We start from the raw sequence: 15,136 nt of genomic DNA, 5'->3' as shown, positions 1-15,136 counted from the left end.
TCTCTGTCAAGTTGAATGTGTCCTAAGAACACTCGCAGTGTCCTGAAATGTTCGCAAATAAACAAGATGGTGGTGTTCTGAAGACGCTTCTAAGAACACTCGCGGTGTCCGGGGAGTGTTTGTAGGGGGTGTCCTGAAAACGGTGTCCGTATTGTTTGCTAGCAAGTTCAAAGTGTTCTAAGAACATTCACATTGTATGCGGACATTGAAAGTTTCCCATAGATCATAGTTGAAATGTTTGACTCTATGGATGTGATATGCTGCGGTGGTTGTTGCCAGGGCATACAGTCTTGGGTGCATTGCCGTTTGGCCATGCACTCAAGACTGTATGCCCTGGCAACAACCACCGCAGCATATCACATTCATATTTGCTTATATCTTTGGGTGAAAAACAAATGTATGGTTCTCTGTCAAGTTGAATGTGTCCTAAGAACACTTGCGGTGTCCTGAAATGTTCGCAAATAAACAAGATGGTGGTGTTCTGAAGACGCTTCTAAGAACACTCGCGGTGTCCGGGGAGTGTTCGTAGGGGGTGTCCTGAGGATGCTGTCCGTATTGTTCTCTGTCAAGTTGAATGTGTCCTAAGAACACTTGCGGTGTCCTGAAATGTTCGCAAATAAACAAGATGGTGGTGTTCTGAAGAAGCTTCTAAGAACACTCCCGGTATCCTGGAATGTTCGTAGGGGGTGTCCTTAGGACGCTGTCCGTATTGTTCATTGTTAAGTTGAAAGTTTTCTAAGAACTATCGCGTTGTTCTGAAATGTTCGTAGGGGGTGTCCTGAAGACGCTGTCCGTATTGTTCTCTGTCAAGTTGAATGTGTCCTGAAATGTTCGCAAATAAACAAGATGGTGGTGTTCTGAAGACGCTTCTAAGAACACTCGCGGTGTCCTGGAATGTTCGTAGGGGGTGTCCTGAGGACGCTGTCCGTATTGTTCTCTCTCAAGTTGAATGTGTCCTAAGAACACTCGCAGTGTCCTGAAATGTTCGCAAAAAAACAAGATGGTGGTGTTCTGAAGACGCTTCTAAGAACACTCGCGGTGTCCGGGGAGTGTTCGTAGTGGGTGTCCTGAGGACGCTGTCCGTATTCTTCTCTGTCAAGTTGAATGTGTTCTAAGAACACCCGCTGTGTCCTGAAATGTTTGCAAATAAACAAAATGGGGGTGTTCTGAAGACGTTTTTGAGAACACTCCCGGTGTCCTGGAATGTTCGTAGGGGGTGTCCTTAGGACGCTGTCCGTATTGTTCGTTGTTAAGTTGAAAGTGTTCTAAGAACTATCGCGTTGTTCTGAAATGTTCGTAGGGGGTGTCCTGAAAACGGTGTCCGTACTGTTCGCTGGCAAGTTCAAAGTGTTCTAAGAACACTCACATTGTTTGCGGACATTAAAAGTTTCCTATAGATCATAGTTGAAATGTTTGACTCTATGGATGTGATATGCTGCGGTGGTTGTTGCCAGGGCATAGAGTCTTGGGTGCATGGTGTACCCAAGACTGTATGCCCTGGCAACAACCACTGCAGCATATCACATTCATATTTGCTTATATCTTTGGGTGAAAAACAAATGTATGGTTCTCTGTCAAGTTGAATGTGTCCTAAGAACACTCGCGGTGTCCTGAAATGTTCGCAAATAAACAAGATGGTGGTGTTCTGAAGACGCTTCTAAGAACACTCGCGGTGTCCGGTGAGTGTTCCTAGGGGGTGTCCTGAGGACGCTGTCCGTATTGTTCTCTGTCAAGTTGAATGTGTCCTAAGAACACTCGCGGTGTCCTGAAATGTTCGCAAATAAACAAGATGGTGGTGTTCTGAAGAAGCTTCTAAGAACACTCCCGGTGTCCTGGAATGTTCGTAGGGGGTGTCCTTAGGACGCTGTCTGTATTGTTCGTTGTTAAGTTGAAAGTGTTCTAAGAACTATCGCGTTGTTCTGAAATGTGCGTAGGGGGTGTCCTTAAAACGGTGTCCGTATTGTTCGCTGGCAAGTTCAAAGTGTTCTAAGAACACTCACATTGTTTGCGGACATTAAAAGTTTCCCATAGATCATAGTTGAAATGTTTGACTCTATGGATGTGATATGCTGCGGTGGTTGTTGCCAGGGCATACAGTCTTGGGTGCATTGCCGTTTGGCCATGCACTCAAGACTGTATGCCCTGGCAACAACCACCGCAGCATATCACATTCATATTTGCTTATAACTTTGGGTGAAAAACAAATGTATGGTTCTCTGTCAAGTTGAATGTGTCCTAAGAACACTCGCGGTGTCCTGAAATGTTCGCAAATAAACAAGATGGTGGTGTTCTGAAGACTCTTCTAAGAACACTCGCAGTGTCCGGGGAGTGTTCGTAGGGGGTGTCCTGAGGACGCTGTCCGTATTGTTCTCTGTCAAGTTGAATGTGTCCTAAGAACACTTGTGGTGTCCTGAAATGTTCGCAAATAAACAAGATGGTGGTGTTCTGAAGAAGCTTCTAAGAACACTCCCGGTGTCCTGGAATGTTCGTAGGGGGTGTCCTGAGGACGCTGTCCGTATTGTTCTCTGTCAAGTTGAATGTGTCCTAAGAACACTCGCAGTGTCCTGAAATGTTCGCAAATAAACAAGATGGTGGTGTTCTGAAGACGCTTCTAAGAACACTCGTGGTGTCCGGGGAGTGTTTGTAGGGGGTGTCCTGAAAACGGTGTCCGTATTGTTTGCTAGCAAGTTTAAAGTGTTCTAAGAACACTCACATTGTATGCGGACATTAAAAGTTTCCCATAGATCATAGTTGAAATGTTTGACTCTATGGATGTGATATGCTGCGGTGGTTGTTGCCAGGGCATACAGTCTTGGGTGCATTGCCGTTTGGCCATGCACTCAAGACTGTATGCCCTGGCAACAACCACCGCAGCATATCACATTCATATTTGCTTATAACTTTGGGTGAAAAACAAATGTATGGTTCTCTGTCAAGTTGAATGTGTCCTAAGAACACTTGCGGTGTCCTGAAATGTTCGCAAATAAACAAGATGGTGGTGTTCTGAAGACGCTTCTAAGAACACTCGCGGTGTCCGGGGAGTGTTCGTAGGGGGTGTCCTGAGGATGCTGTCCGTATTGTTCTCTGTCAAGTTGAATGTGTCCTAAGAACACTTGCGGTGTCCTGAAATGTTCGCAAATAAACAAGATGGTGGTGTTCTGAAGAAGCTTCTAAGAACACTCCCGGTGTCCTGGAATGTTCGTAGGGGGTGTCCTTAGGACGCTGTCCGTATTGTTCGTTGTTAAGTTGAAAGTTTTCTAAGAACTATCGCGTTGTTCTGAAATGTTCGTAGGGGGTGTCCTGAAGACGCTGTCCGTATTGTTCTCTGTCAAGTTGAATGTGTCCTAAGAACACTTGCGGTGTCCTGAAATGTTCGCAAATAAACAAGATGGTGGTGTTCTGAAGACGCTTCTAAGAACTCTCGCGGTGTCCTGGAATGTTCGTAGGGGGTGTCCTGAGGACGCTGTCCGTATTGTTCTCTCTCAAGTTGAATGTGTCCTAAGAACACTCGCAGTGTCCTGAAATGTTCGCAAAAAAACAAGATGGTGGTGTTCTGAAGACGCTTCTAAGAACACTCGCGGTGTCCGGGGAGTGTTCGTAGTGGGTGTCCTGAGGACGCTGTCCGTATTCTTCTCTGTCAAGTTGAATGTGTTCTAAGAACACCCGCTGTGTCCTGAAATGTTTGCAAATAAACAAAATGGGGGTGTTCTGAAGACGTTTTTGAGAACACTCCCGGTGTCCTGGAATGTTCGTAGGGGGTGTCCTTAGGACGCTGTCCGTATTGTTCGTTGTTAAGTTGAAAGTGTTCTAAGAACTATCGCGTTGTTCTGAAATGTTCGTAGGGGGTGTCCTGAAAACGGTGTCCGTACTGTTCGCTGGCAAGTTCAAAGTGTTCTAAGAACACTCACATTGTTTGCGGACATTAAAAGTTTCCTATAGATCATAGTTGAAATGTTTGACTCTATGGATGTGATATGCTGCGGTGGTTGTTGCCAGGGCATAGAGTCTTGGGTGCATGGTGCACCCAAGACTGTATGCCCTGGCAACAACCACCGCAGCATATCACAATAATATTTGCTTATAACTTTGGGTGAAAAGCAAATGTATGGTTCTCTGTCAAGTTGAATATGTCCTAAGAACACTCGCGGTGTCCTGAAATGTTCGCAAATAAACAAGATGATGGTGTTCTGAAGACGCTTCTAAGAAACCTCGCGGTGTCTGGGGAGTGTTCGTAGGGGGTGTCCTGAGGACGCTGTCCGTATTGTTCTCTGTCAAGTTGAATGTGTCCTAAGAACACTCGCGGTGTCCTGAAATGTTCGCAAATAAACAAGATGGTGGTGTTCTGAAGAAGCTTCTAAGAACACTCCCGGTGTCCTGGAATGTTCGCAGGGGGTGTCCTTAGGACGCTGTCCGTATTGTTCGTTGTTAAGTTGAAAGTGTTCTAAGAACTATCGCGTTGCTCTGTGCTCTGTAATGTTCGTAGGGGGTGTCCTGAAAACAGTGTCCGTATTGTTCGCTGGCAAGTTCAAAGTGTTCTAAGAACACTCACATTGTTTGCGGACATTAAAAGTTTCCCATAGATCATAGTTGAAATGTTTGACTCTATGGATGTGATATGCTGCAGTGGTTGTTGCCAGGGCATACAGTCTTGGTTGCATGGCCATTTGGCCATGCAACCAAGACTGTATGCCCTGGCAACAACCAGTGCAGCATATCACATTCATATTTGCTTATAACTTTGGGTGAAAAACAAATGTATGGTTCTCTGTCAAGTTGAATGTGTCCTAAGAACACTTGCGGTGTCCTGAAATGTTCGCAAATAAACAAGATGGTGGTGTTCTGAAGACGCTTCTAAGAACACTCGCGGTGTCCGGGGAGTGTTCGTAGGGGGTGTCCTGAGGGCGCTGTCCGTATTGTTCTCTCTCAAGTTGAATGTGTCCTAAGAACACTTGCGGTGTCCTGAAATGTTCGCAAATAAACAAGATGGTGGTGTTCTGAAGAAGCTTCTAAGAACACTCCCGGTGTCCTGGAATGTTCGTAGGGGGTGTCCTGAGGACGCTGTCCGTATTGTTCTCTGTCAAGTTGAATGTGTCCTAAGAAAACTCGCGGTGTCCTGAAATGTTCGCAAATAAACAAGATGGTGGTGTTCTGAAGACGCTTCTAAGAACACTCGCGGTGTATGGGGAGTGTTTGTAGGGGGTGTCCTGAAAACGGTGTCCGTATTGTTCGCTAACAAGTTCAAAGTGTTCTAAGAACACTCACATTGTTTGCGGACATTAAAAGTTTCCCATAGATCATAGTTTAAATGTTTGACTCTATGGATGTGATATGCTGCGGTGGTTGTTGCCAGGGCATAGAGTCTTGGGTGCATTGCCGTTTGGCCATGCACTCAAGACTGTATGCCCTGGCAACAACCACCGCAGCATATCACATTCATATTTGCTTATATCTTTTGGTGAAAAACAAATGTATGGTTCTCTGTCAAGTTGAATGTGTCCTAAGAACACTCGCGGTGTCCTGAAATGTTGGCAAATAAACAAGATGGTGGTGTTCTGAAGACGCTTCTAAGAACACTCGCGGTGTCCGGGGAGTGTTCGTAGGGGGTGTCCTGAGGATGCTGTCCGTATTGTTCTCTGTCAAGTTGAATGTGTCCTAAGAACACTCGCGGTGTCCTGAAATGTTCGCAAATAAACAAGATGGTGGTGTTCTGAAGAAGCTTCTAAGAACAATCTCGGTGTCCTGGAATGTTCGTAGGGGGTGTCCTTAGGACGCTGTCTGTATTGTTCGTTGTTAAGTTGAAAGTGTTCTAAGAACTATTGCGTTGTTCTGAAATGTTCGTAGGGGGTGTCCTGAAAACGGTGGCCGTATTGTTCGCTGGCAAGTTCAAAGTGTTCTAAGAACACTCACATTGTTTGCGGACATTATAAGTTTCCCATAGATCATAGTTGAAATGTTTGACTCTATGGATGTGATATGCTGCAGTGGTTGTTGCCAGGGCATACAGTCTTGGGTGCATGGCCATTTGGCCATGCAACCAAGACTGTATGCCCTGGCAACAACCACCGCAGCATATCACATTCATATTTGCTTATAACATTGGGTGAAAAACAAATGTATGGTTCTCTGTCAAGTTGAATGTGTCCTAAGAACACTCGCGGTGTCCTGAAATGTTCGCAAATAAACAAGATGGTGGTGTTCTGAAGAAGCTTCTAAGAACAATCTCGGTGTCCTGGAATGTTCGTAGGGGGTGTCCTTAGGACGCTGTCTGTATTGTTCGTTGTTAAGTTGAAAGTGTTCTAAGAACTATCGCGTTGTTCTGAAATGTTCGTAGGGGGTGTCCTGAAAACGGTGGCCGTATTGTTCGCTGGCAAGTTCAAAGTGTTCTAAGAACACTCACATTGTTTGCGGACATTATAAGTTTCCCATAGATCATAGTTGAAATGTTTGACTCTATGGATGTGATATGCTGCAGTGGTTGTTGCCAGGGCATACAGTCTTGGGTGCATGGCCATTTGGCCATGCAACCAAGACTGTATGCCCTGGCAACAACCACCGCAGCATATCACATTCATATTTGCTTATAACATTGGGTGAAAAACAAATGTATGGTTCTCTGTCAAGTTGAATGTGTCCTAAGAACACTCGCGGTGTCCTGAAATGTTCGCAAATAAACAAGATGGTGGTGTTCTGAAGACGCTTCTAAGAACACTCGCGGTGTCCGGGGAGTGTTCGTACGGGGTGTCCTGAGGATGCTGTCCGTATTTTTCTCTGTCAAGTTGAATGTGTCCTAAGAACACTTGCGGTGTCCTGAAATGTTCGCAAATAAACAAGATGGTGGGGTTCTGAAGAAGCTTCTAAGAACACTCCCGGTGTCCTAGAATGTTTGTAGGGGGTGTCCTGAGGACGCTGTCCGTATTGTTCTCTGTCAAGTTGAAAGTGTCCTAAGAACACTTGCGGTGTCCTGAAATGTTCGCAAATAAACAAGATGGTGGTGTTCTGAAGAGGCTTCTAAGAACACTCGTGGTGTCCGGGGAGTGTTCGTAGGGGGTGTCCTGAAAACGGTGTCCGTATTGTTCGCTGTCAAGTTCAAAGTGTTCTAAGAACACTCACATTGTTTGCGGACATTAAAAGTTTCCCATAGATCATAGTTGAAATGTTTGACTCTATGGATGTGATATGCTGCGGTGGTTGTTGCCAGGGCATACAGTCTTGGGTGCATTGCCGTTTGGCCATGCACTCAAGACTGTATGCCCTGGCAACAACCACCGCAGCATATCACATTCATATTTGCTTATATCTTTGGGTGAAAAACAGATGTATTGTTCTCTGTCAAGTTGAATATGTCCTAAGAACACTCGCGGTGTCCTGAAATGTTCGCAAATAAACAAGATGGTGGTGTTCTGAAGAAGCTTCTAAGAACACTCCCGGTGTCCTGGAATGATCGTAGGGGGTGTCCTGAGGACGCTGTCCGTATTGTTCTCTGTCAAGTTGAATGTGTCCTAAGAACACTCGCGGTGTCCTGAAATGTTCGCAAATAAACAAGATGGTGGTGTCCTGAAGACTCTTCTAAGAACACTCGCAGTGTCCGGGGATTGTTCGTAGGGGGTGTCCTAAGGACGCTGTCCGTATTGTTCTCTGTCAAGTTGAATGTGTTCTAAGAACACCCGCGGTGTCCTGAAATGTTTGCAAATAATCAAAATGGGGGTGTTCTGAAGACGTTTTTGAGAACACTCCAGGTGTCCTGGAATGTTCGTAGGGGGTGTCCTTAGGACGCTGTCCGTATTGTTCGTTGTTAAGTTGAAAGTGTTCTAAGAACTATCGCATTGTTCTGAAATGTTTGTAGGGGGTGTCCTGAAAACGCTGTCCGTATTTTTCGCTGGCAAGTTCAAAGTGTTCTAAGAACACTCACATTGTTTGCGGACATTAAAAGTTTCCTATAGATCATAGTTGAAATGTTTGACTCTATGGATGTGATATGCTGCGGTGGTTGTTGCCAGGGTATAGAGTCTTGGGTGCATGGTGCACCCAAGACTGTATGCCCTGGCAACAACCACCGGAGCATATCACAATAATATTTGCTTATAACTTTGGGTGAAAAACAAATGTATGGTTCTCTGTCAAGTTGAATGTGTCCTAAGAACACTCGCGGTGTCCTGAAATGTTCGCAAATAAACAAGATGGTGGTGTTCTGAAGACGCTTCTAAGAACACTTGCGGTGTCCGGGGAGTGTTCGTAAGGGGTGTCCTGAGGACGCTGTCCGTATTGTTCTCTGTCAAGTTGAATGTGTCCTAAGAACACTCGCGGTGTCCTGAAATGTTCGCAAATAAACAAGATGGTGGTGTTCTGAAGACGCTTCTAAGAACACTCGCGGTGTCCTGGAATGTTCGTAGGGGGTGTCCTGAGGACGCTGTCCGTATTGTTCTCTGTCAAGTTGAATGTGTCCTAGGAACACTCGCGGTGTCCTGAAATGTTCGCAAAAAAACAAGATGGTGGTGTTCTGAAGACGCTTCTAAGAACACTCGCGTTGTCTGGGGAGTGTTCGTAGTGGGTGTCCTGAGGACGCTGTCCGTATTGTTCTCTGTCAAGTTGAATGTGTTCTAAGAACACCCGCGGTGTCCTGAAATGTTTGCAAATAAACAAAATGGGGGTGTTCTGAAGACGTTTTTGAGAACACTCCCGGTGTCCTGGAATGTTCGTTGGGGGTGTCCTTAGGACGCTGTCCGTATTGTTCGTTGTTAAGTTGAAAGTGCTCTAAGAACTATCGCGTTGTTCTGAAATGTTCGTAGGGGGTGTCCTGAAAACGGTGTCCGTATTGTTCGCTGGCAAGTTCAAAGTGTTCTAAGAACACTCACATTGTTTGCGGACATTAAAAGTTTCCTATAGATCATAGTTGAAATGTTTGACTCTATGGATGTGATATGCTGCGGTGGTTGTTGCCAGGGCATAGAGTCTTGGGTGCATGGTGTACCCAAGACTGTATGCCCTGGCAACAACCACCGCAGCATATCACAATAATATTTGCTTATAACTTTGGGTGAAAAACAAATGTATGGTTCTCTGTCAAGTTGAATGTGTCCTAAGAACACTCGCGGTGTCCTGAAATGTTCGCAAATAAACAAGATGGTGGTGTTCTGAAGACGCTTCTAAGAACACTCGCGGTGTCGTGGAATGTTCGTAGGGGGTGTCCTGAGGACGCTGTCCGTATTGTTCTCTGTCAAGTTGAATGTGTCCTAAGAACACTTGCGGTGTCCTGAAATGTTCGCAAATAAACGAGATGGTGGTGTTCTGAAGACGCGTCTAAGAACACTCGCGGTGTCCGGGGAGTGTTCGTAGGGGGTGTCCTGAGGTCGCTGTCGTATTGTTCTCTGTCAAGTTGAATGTGTCCTAAGAACACTCGTGGTGTCCTGAAATGTTTGCAAATAAACAAGATGGTGGTGTTCTGAAGAAGCTTCTAAGAACACTCCCGGTGTCCTGGAATGTTCGTAGGGGGTGTCCTGAGGACGCTGTCCGTATTGTTCTCTGTCAAGTTGAATGTGTCCTAAGAAAACTCGCCGTGTCCTGAAATGTTCGCAAATAAACAAGATGGTGGTGTTCTGAAGACACTTCTAAGAACACTCGCGGTGTCCGGGGAGTGTTTGTAGGGGGTGTCCTGAAAACGGTGTCCGTATTGTTTGCTGGCAAGTTCAAAGTGTTCTAAGAACACTCACATTGTTTGCGGACATCAAAAGTTTCCCATAGATCATAGTTCAAATGTTTGACTCTATGAATGTGATATGCTGCGGTGGTTGTTGCCAGGGCATACAGTCTTGGGTGCATTGCCGTTTGGCCATGCACTCAAGACTGTATGCCCTGGCAACAACCACCGCAGCATATCACATTCATATTTGCTTATATCTTTGGGTGAAAAACAAATGTATGGTTCTCTGTCAAGTTGAATGTGTCCTAAGAACACTCGCGGTGTCCTGAAATGTTCGCAAATAAACAAGATGGTGGTGTTCTGAAGACGCTTCTAAGAACACTCGCGGTGTCCGGGGAGTGTTCGTAGGGGGTGTCCTGAGGATGCTGTCCGTTTTGTTCTCTGTCAAGTTGAATGTGTCCTAAGAACACTTGCGGTGACCTGAAATGTTCGCAAATAAACAAGATGGTGGTGTTCTGAAGAGGCTTCTAAGAACACTCGTGGTGTCCGGGGAGTGTTCGTAGGGGGTGTCCTGAAAACGGTGTCCGTATTGTTCGCTGTCAAGTTCAAAGTGTTCTAAGAACACTCACATTGTTTGCGGACATTAAAAGTTTCTCATACATCATAGTTGAAATGTTTGACTCTATGGATGTGATATGCAGTGGTGGCTGTTGCCAGGGCATACAGTCTTGGGTGCATTGCCGTTTGCCCATGCACTCAAGACTGTATGCCCTGGCAACAACCACCGCAGCATATCACATTCATATTTGCTTATATCTTTGGGTGAAAAACAAATGTATGGTTCTCTGTCAAGTTGAATGTGTCCTAAGAACACTCGGGTGTCCTGAAATGTTCGCAAATAAACAAGATGGTGGTGTTCTGAAGACGCTTCTAAGAACACTCGCGGTGTCTGGGGAGTGTTCGTAGGGGTTTCCTGAGGACGCTGTCCGTATTGTTCTCTGTCAAGTTGAATGTGTCCTAAGAACACTCGCGGTGTCCTGAAATGTTCGCAAATAAACAAGATGGTGGTGTTCTGAAGAAGCTTCTAAGAACACTCCCGGTGTCCTGGAATGATCGTAGGGGGTGTCCTGAGGACGCTGTCCGTATTGTTCTCTGTCAAGTTGAATGTGTCCTAAGAACACTCGCGGTGTCCTGAAATGTTCGCAAATAAACAAGATGGTGGTGTTCTGAAGACTCTTCTAAGAACACTCGCAGTGTCCGGGGATTGTTAGTAGGGGGTGTCCTAAGGACGCTGTCCGTATTGTTCTCTGTCAAGTTGAATGTGTTCTAAGAACACCCGCGGTGTCCTGAAATGTTTGCAAATAATCAAAATGGGGGTGTTCTGAAGACGTTTTTGAGAACACTCCCGGTGTCCTGGAATGTTCGTAGGGGGTGTCCTTAGGATGCTGTCCGTATTGTTCGTTGTTAAGTTGAAAGTGTTCTAAGAACTATCGCGTTGTTCTGAAATGTTTGTAGGGGGTGTCCTGAAAACGCTGTCCGTATTGTTCGCTGGCAAGTTCAAAGTGTTCTAAGAACACTCACATTGTTTGCGGACATTAAAAGTTTCCTATAGATCATAGTTGAAATGTTTGACTCTATGGATGTGATATGCTGCGGTGGTTGTTGCCAGGGTATAGAGTCTTGGGTGCATGGTGCACCCAAGACTGTATGCCCTGGCAACAACCACCGCAGCATATCACAATAATATTTGCTTATAACTTTGGGTGAAAAACAAATGTATGGTTCTCTGTCAAGTTGAATGTGTCCTAAGAACACTCGCGGTGTCCTGAAATGTTCGCAAATAAACAAGATGGTGGTGTTCTGAAGACGCTTCTAAGAACACTTGCGGTGTCCGGGGAGTGTTCGTAAGGGGTGTCCTGAGGACGCTGTCCGTATTGTTCTCTGTCAAGTTGAATGTGTCCTAAGAACACTCGCGGTGTCCTGAAATGTTCGCAAATAAACAAGATGGTGGTGTTCTGAAGACGCTTCTAAGAACACTCGCGGTGTCCTGGAATGTTCGTAGGGGGTGTCCTGAGGACGCTGTCCGTATTGTTCTCTGTCAAGTTGAATGTGTCCTAGGAACACTCGCGGTGTCCTGAAATGTTCGCAAAAAAACAAGATGGTGGTGTTCTTAAGACGCTTCTAAGAACACTCGCGTTGTCTGGGGAGTGTTCGTAGTGGGTGTCCTGAGGACGCTGTCCGTATTGTTCTCTGTCAAGTTGAATGTGTTCTAAGAACACCCGCGGTGTCCTGAAATGTTTGCAAATAAACAAAATGGGGGTGTTCTGAAGACGTTTTTGAGAACACTCCCGGTGTCCTGGAATGTTCGTTCGGGGTGTCCTTAGGACGCTGTCCGTATTGTTCGTTGTTAAGTTGAAAGTGCTCTAAGAACTATCGCGTTGTTCTGAAATGTTCGTAGGGGGTGTCCTGAAAACGGTGTCCGTATTGTTCGCTGGCAAGTTCAAAGTGTTCTAAGAACACTCACATTGTTTGCGGACATTAAAAGTTTCCTATAGATCATAGTTGAAATGTTTGACTCTATGGATGTGATATGCTGCGGTGGTTGTTGCCAGGGCATAGAGTCTTGGGTGCATGGTGTACCCAAGACTGTATGCCCTGGCAACAACCACCGCAGCATATCGCAATAATATTTGCTTATAACTTTGGGTGAAAAACAAATGTATGGTTCTCTGTCAAGTTGAATGTGTCCTAAGAACACTCGCGGTGTCCTGAAATGTTCGCAAATAAACAAGATGGTGGTGTTCTGAAGACCCTTCTAAGAACACTCGCGGTGTCCGGGGAGTGTTCGTAGGGGGTGTCCTGAGGACGCTGTCGTATTGTTCTCTGTCAAGTTGAATGTGTCCTAAGAAGACTCGTGGTGTCCTGAAATGTTTGCAAATAAACAAGATGGTGGTGTTCTGAAGAAGCTTCTAAGAACACTCCCGGTGACCTGGAATGTTCGTAGGGGGTGTCCTGAGGACGCTGTCCGTATTGTTCTCTGTCAAGTTGAATGTGTCCTAAGAAAACTCGCGGTGTCCTGAAATGTTCGCAAATAAACAAGATGGTGGTGTTCTGAAGACACTTCTAAGAACACTCGCGGTGTCCGGGGAGTGTTTGTAGGGGGTGTCCTGAAAACAGTGTCCGTATTGTTTGCTGGCAAGTTCAAAGTGTTCTAAGAACACTCACATTGTTTGCGGACATCAAAAGTTTCCCATAGATCATAGTTGAAATGTTTGACTCTATGAATGTGATATGCTGCGGTGGTTGTTGCCAGGGCATACAGTCTTGGGTGCATTGCCGTTTGGCCATGCACTCAAGACTGTATGCCCTGGCAACAACCACCACAGCATATCACATTCATATTTGCTTATATCTTTGGGTGAAAAACAAATGTATGGTTCTCTGTCAAGTTGAATGTGTCCTAAGAACACTCGCGGTGTCCTGAAATGTTCGCAAATAAACAAGATGGTGGTGTTCTGAAGACGCTTCTAAGAACACTCGCGGTGTCCGGGGAGTGTTCGTAGGGGGTGTCCTGAGGATGCTGTCCGTATTGTTCTCTGTCAAGTTGAATGTGTCCTAAGAACACTCGCGGTGTCCTGAAATGTTCGCAAATAAACAAGATGGTGGTGTTCTTAAGAAGCTTCTAAGAACAATCCCGGTGTCCTGGAATGTTCGTAGGGGGTGTCCTTAGGACGCTGTCCGTATTGTTCGTTGTTAAGTTGAAAGTGTTCTAAGAACTATCGCGTTGTTCTGAAATGTTCGTAGGGGGTGTCCTGAAAACGGTGTCCGTATTGTTCGCTGGCAAGTTCAAAGTGTTCTAAGAACACTCACATTGTTTGCGGACATTAAAATTTTCCCATAGATCATAGTTGAAATGTTTGACTCTATGGATGTGATATGCTGCAGTGGTTGTTGCCAGGGCATACAGTCTTGGGTGCATGGCCATTTGGCCATGCAACCAAGACTGTATGCCCTGTCAACAACCACTGCAGGATATCACATTCATATTTGCTTATAACTTTGGGTGAAAAACAAATGTATGGTTCTCTGTCAAGTTGAATGTGTCCTAAGAACACTTGCGGTGTCCTGAAATGTTCGCAAATAAACAAGGTGGTGGTGTTCTGAAGACGCTTCTAAGAACACTCGCGGTGTCCGGGGAGTGTTCGTAGGGGGTGTCCTGAGGATGCTGTCCGTATTGTTCTCTGTCAAGTTGAATGTGTCCTAAGAACACTTGCGGTGTCCTGAAATGTTCGCAAATAAACAAGATGGTGGGGTTCGGAAGAAGCTTCTAAGAACACTCCCGGTGTCCTGGAATGTTTGTAGGGGGTGTCCTGAGGACGCTGTCCGTATTGTTCTCTGTCAAGTTGAATGTGTCCTAAGAACACTTGCGGTGTCCTGAAATGTTCGCAAATAAACAAGATGGTGGTGTTCTGAAGACGCTTCTAAGAACACTCGTGGTGTCCGGGGAGTGTTCGTAGGGGGTGTCCTGAAAACGGTGTCCGTATTGTTCGCTGTCAAGTTCAAAGTGTTCTAAGAACACTCACATTGTTTGCGGACATTAAAAGTTTCCCATAGATCATAGTTGAAATGTTTGACTCTATGGATGTGATATGCTGCGGTGGTTGTTGCCAGGGCATACAGTCTTGGGTGCATTGCCGTTTGGCCATGCACTCAAGACTGTATGCCCTGGCAACAACCACCGCAGCATATCACATTCATATTTGCTTATATCTTTGGGTGAAAAACAAATGTATGGTTCTCTGTCAAGTTGAATGTGTCCTAAGAACACTCGCGGTGTCCTGAAATGTTCGCAAATAAACAAGATGGTGGTGTTCTGAAGACGCTTCTAAGAACACTCGCGGTGTCTGGGGAGTGTTCGTAGGGGTTTCCTGAGGACGCTGTCCGTATTGTTCTCTGTCAAGTTGAATGTGTCCTAAGAACACTCGCGGTGTCCTGAAATGTTCGCAAATAAACAAGATGGTGGTGTTCTGAAGAAGCTTCTAAGAACACTCCCGGTGTCCTGGAATGTTCGTAGGGGGTGTCCTTAGGACGCTGTCCGTATTGTTTGTTGTTAAGTTGAAAGTGTTCTAAGAACTATCGCGTTGTTCTGAAATGTTCGTAGGGGGTGTCCTGAAGACGCTGTCCGTATTGTTCTCTGTCAAGTTGAATGTGTCCTAAGAACACTCGCGGTGTCCTGAAATGTTCACAAATAAACAAAATGGTGGTGTTCTGAAGACATTTTTGAGAACACTCCCGGTGTCCTGGAATGTTCGTAGGGGGTGTTCTTAGGACGCTGTCCGTATTGTTCGCTGTCAAGTTCAAAGTGTTCGAAGAACACTCACATTGTTCGCGGACATTAAAAGTTTCCCATAGATCATAGTTAAAATGTTTGACTCTATGGATGTGATATGCTGCGGTGGTTGTTGCCAGGGCATAGAGTCTTGGGTGCATGCCATTTGG

The sequence above is a fragment of the Ambystoma mexicanum genome, chromosome 10 (genome assembly GCF_040938575.1).
Source record: "Ambystoma mexicanum isolate Mex_15411 chromosome 10, UKY_AmexF1_1, whole genome shotgun sequence".
In the NCBI taxonomy this organism is placed as follows: Eukaryota; Metazoa; Chordata; class Amphibia; order Caudata; family Ambystomatidae; genus Ambystoma; species Ambystoma mexicanum.
This window is presented reverse-complemented; position numbering follows the sequence as displayed.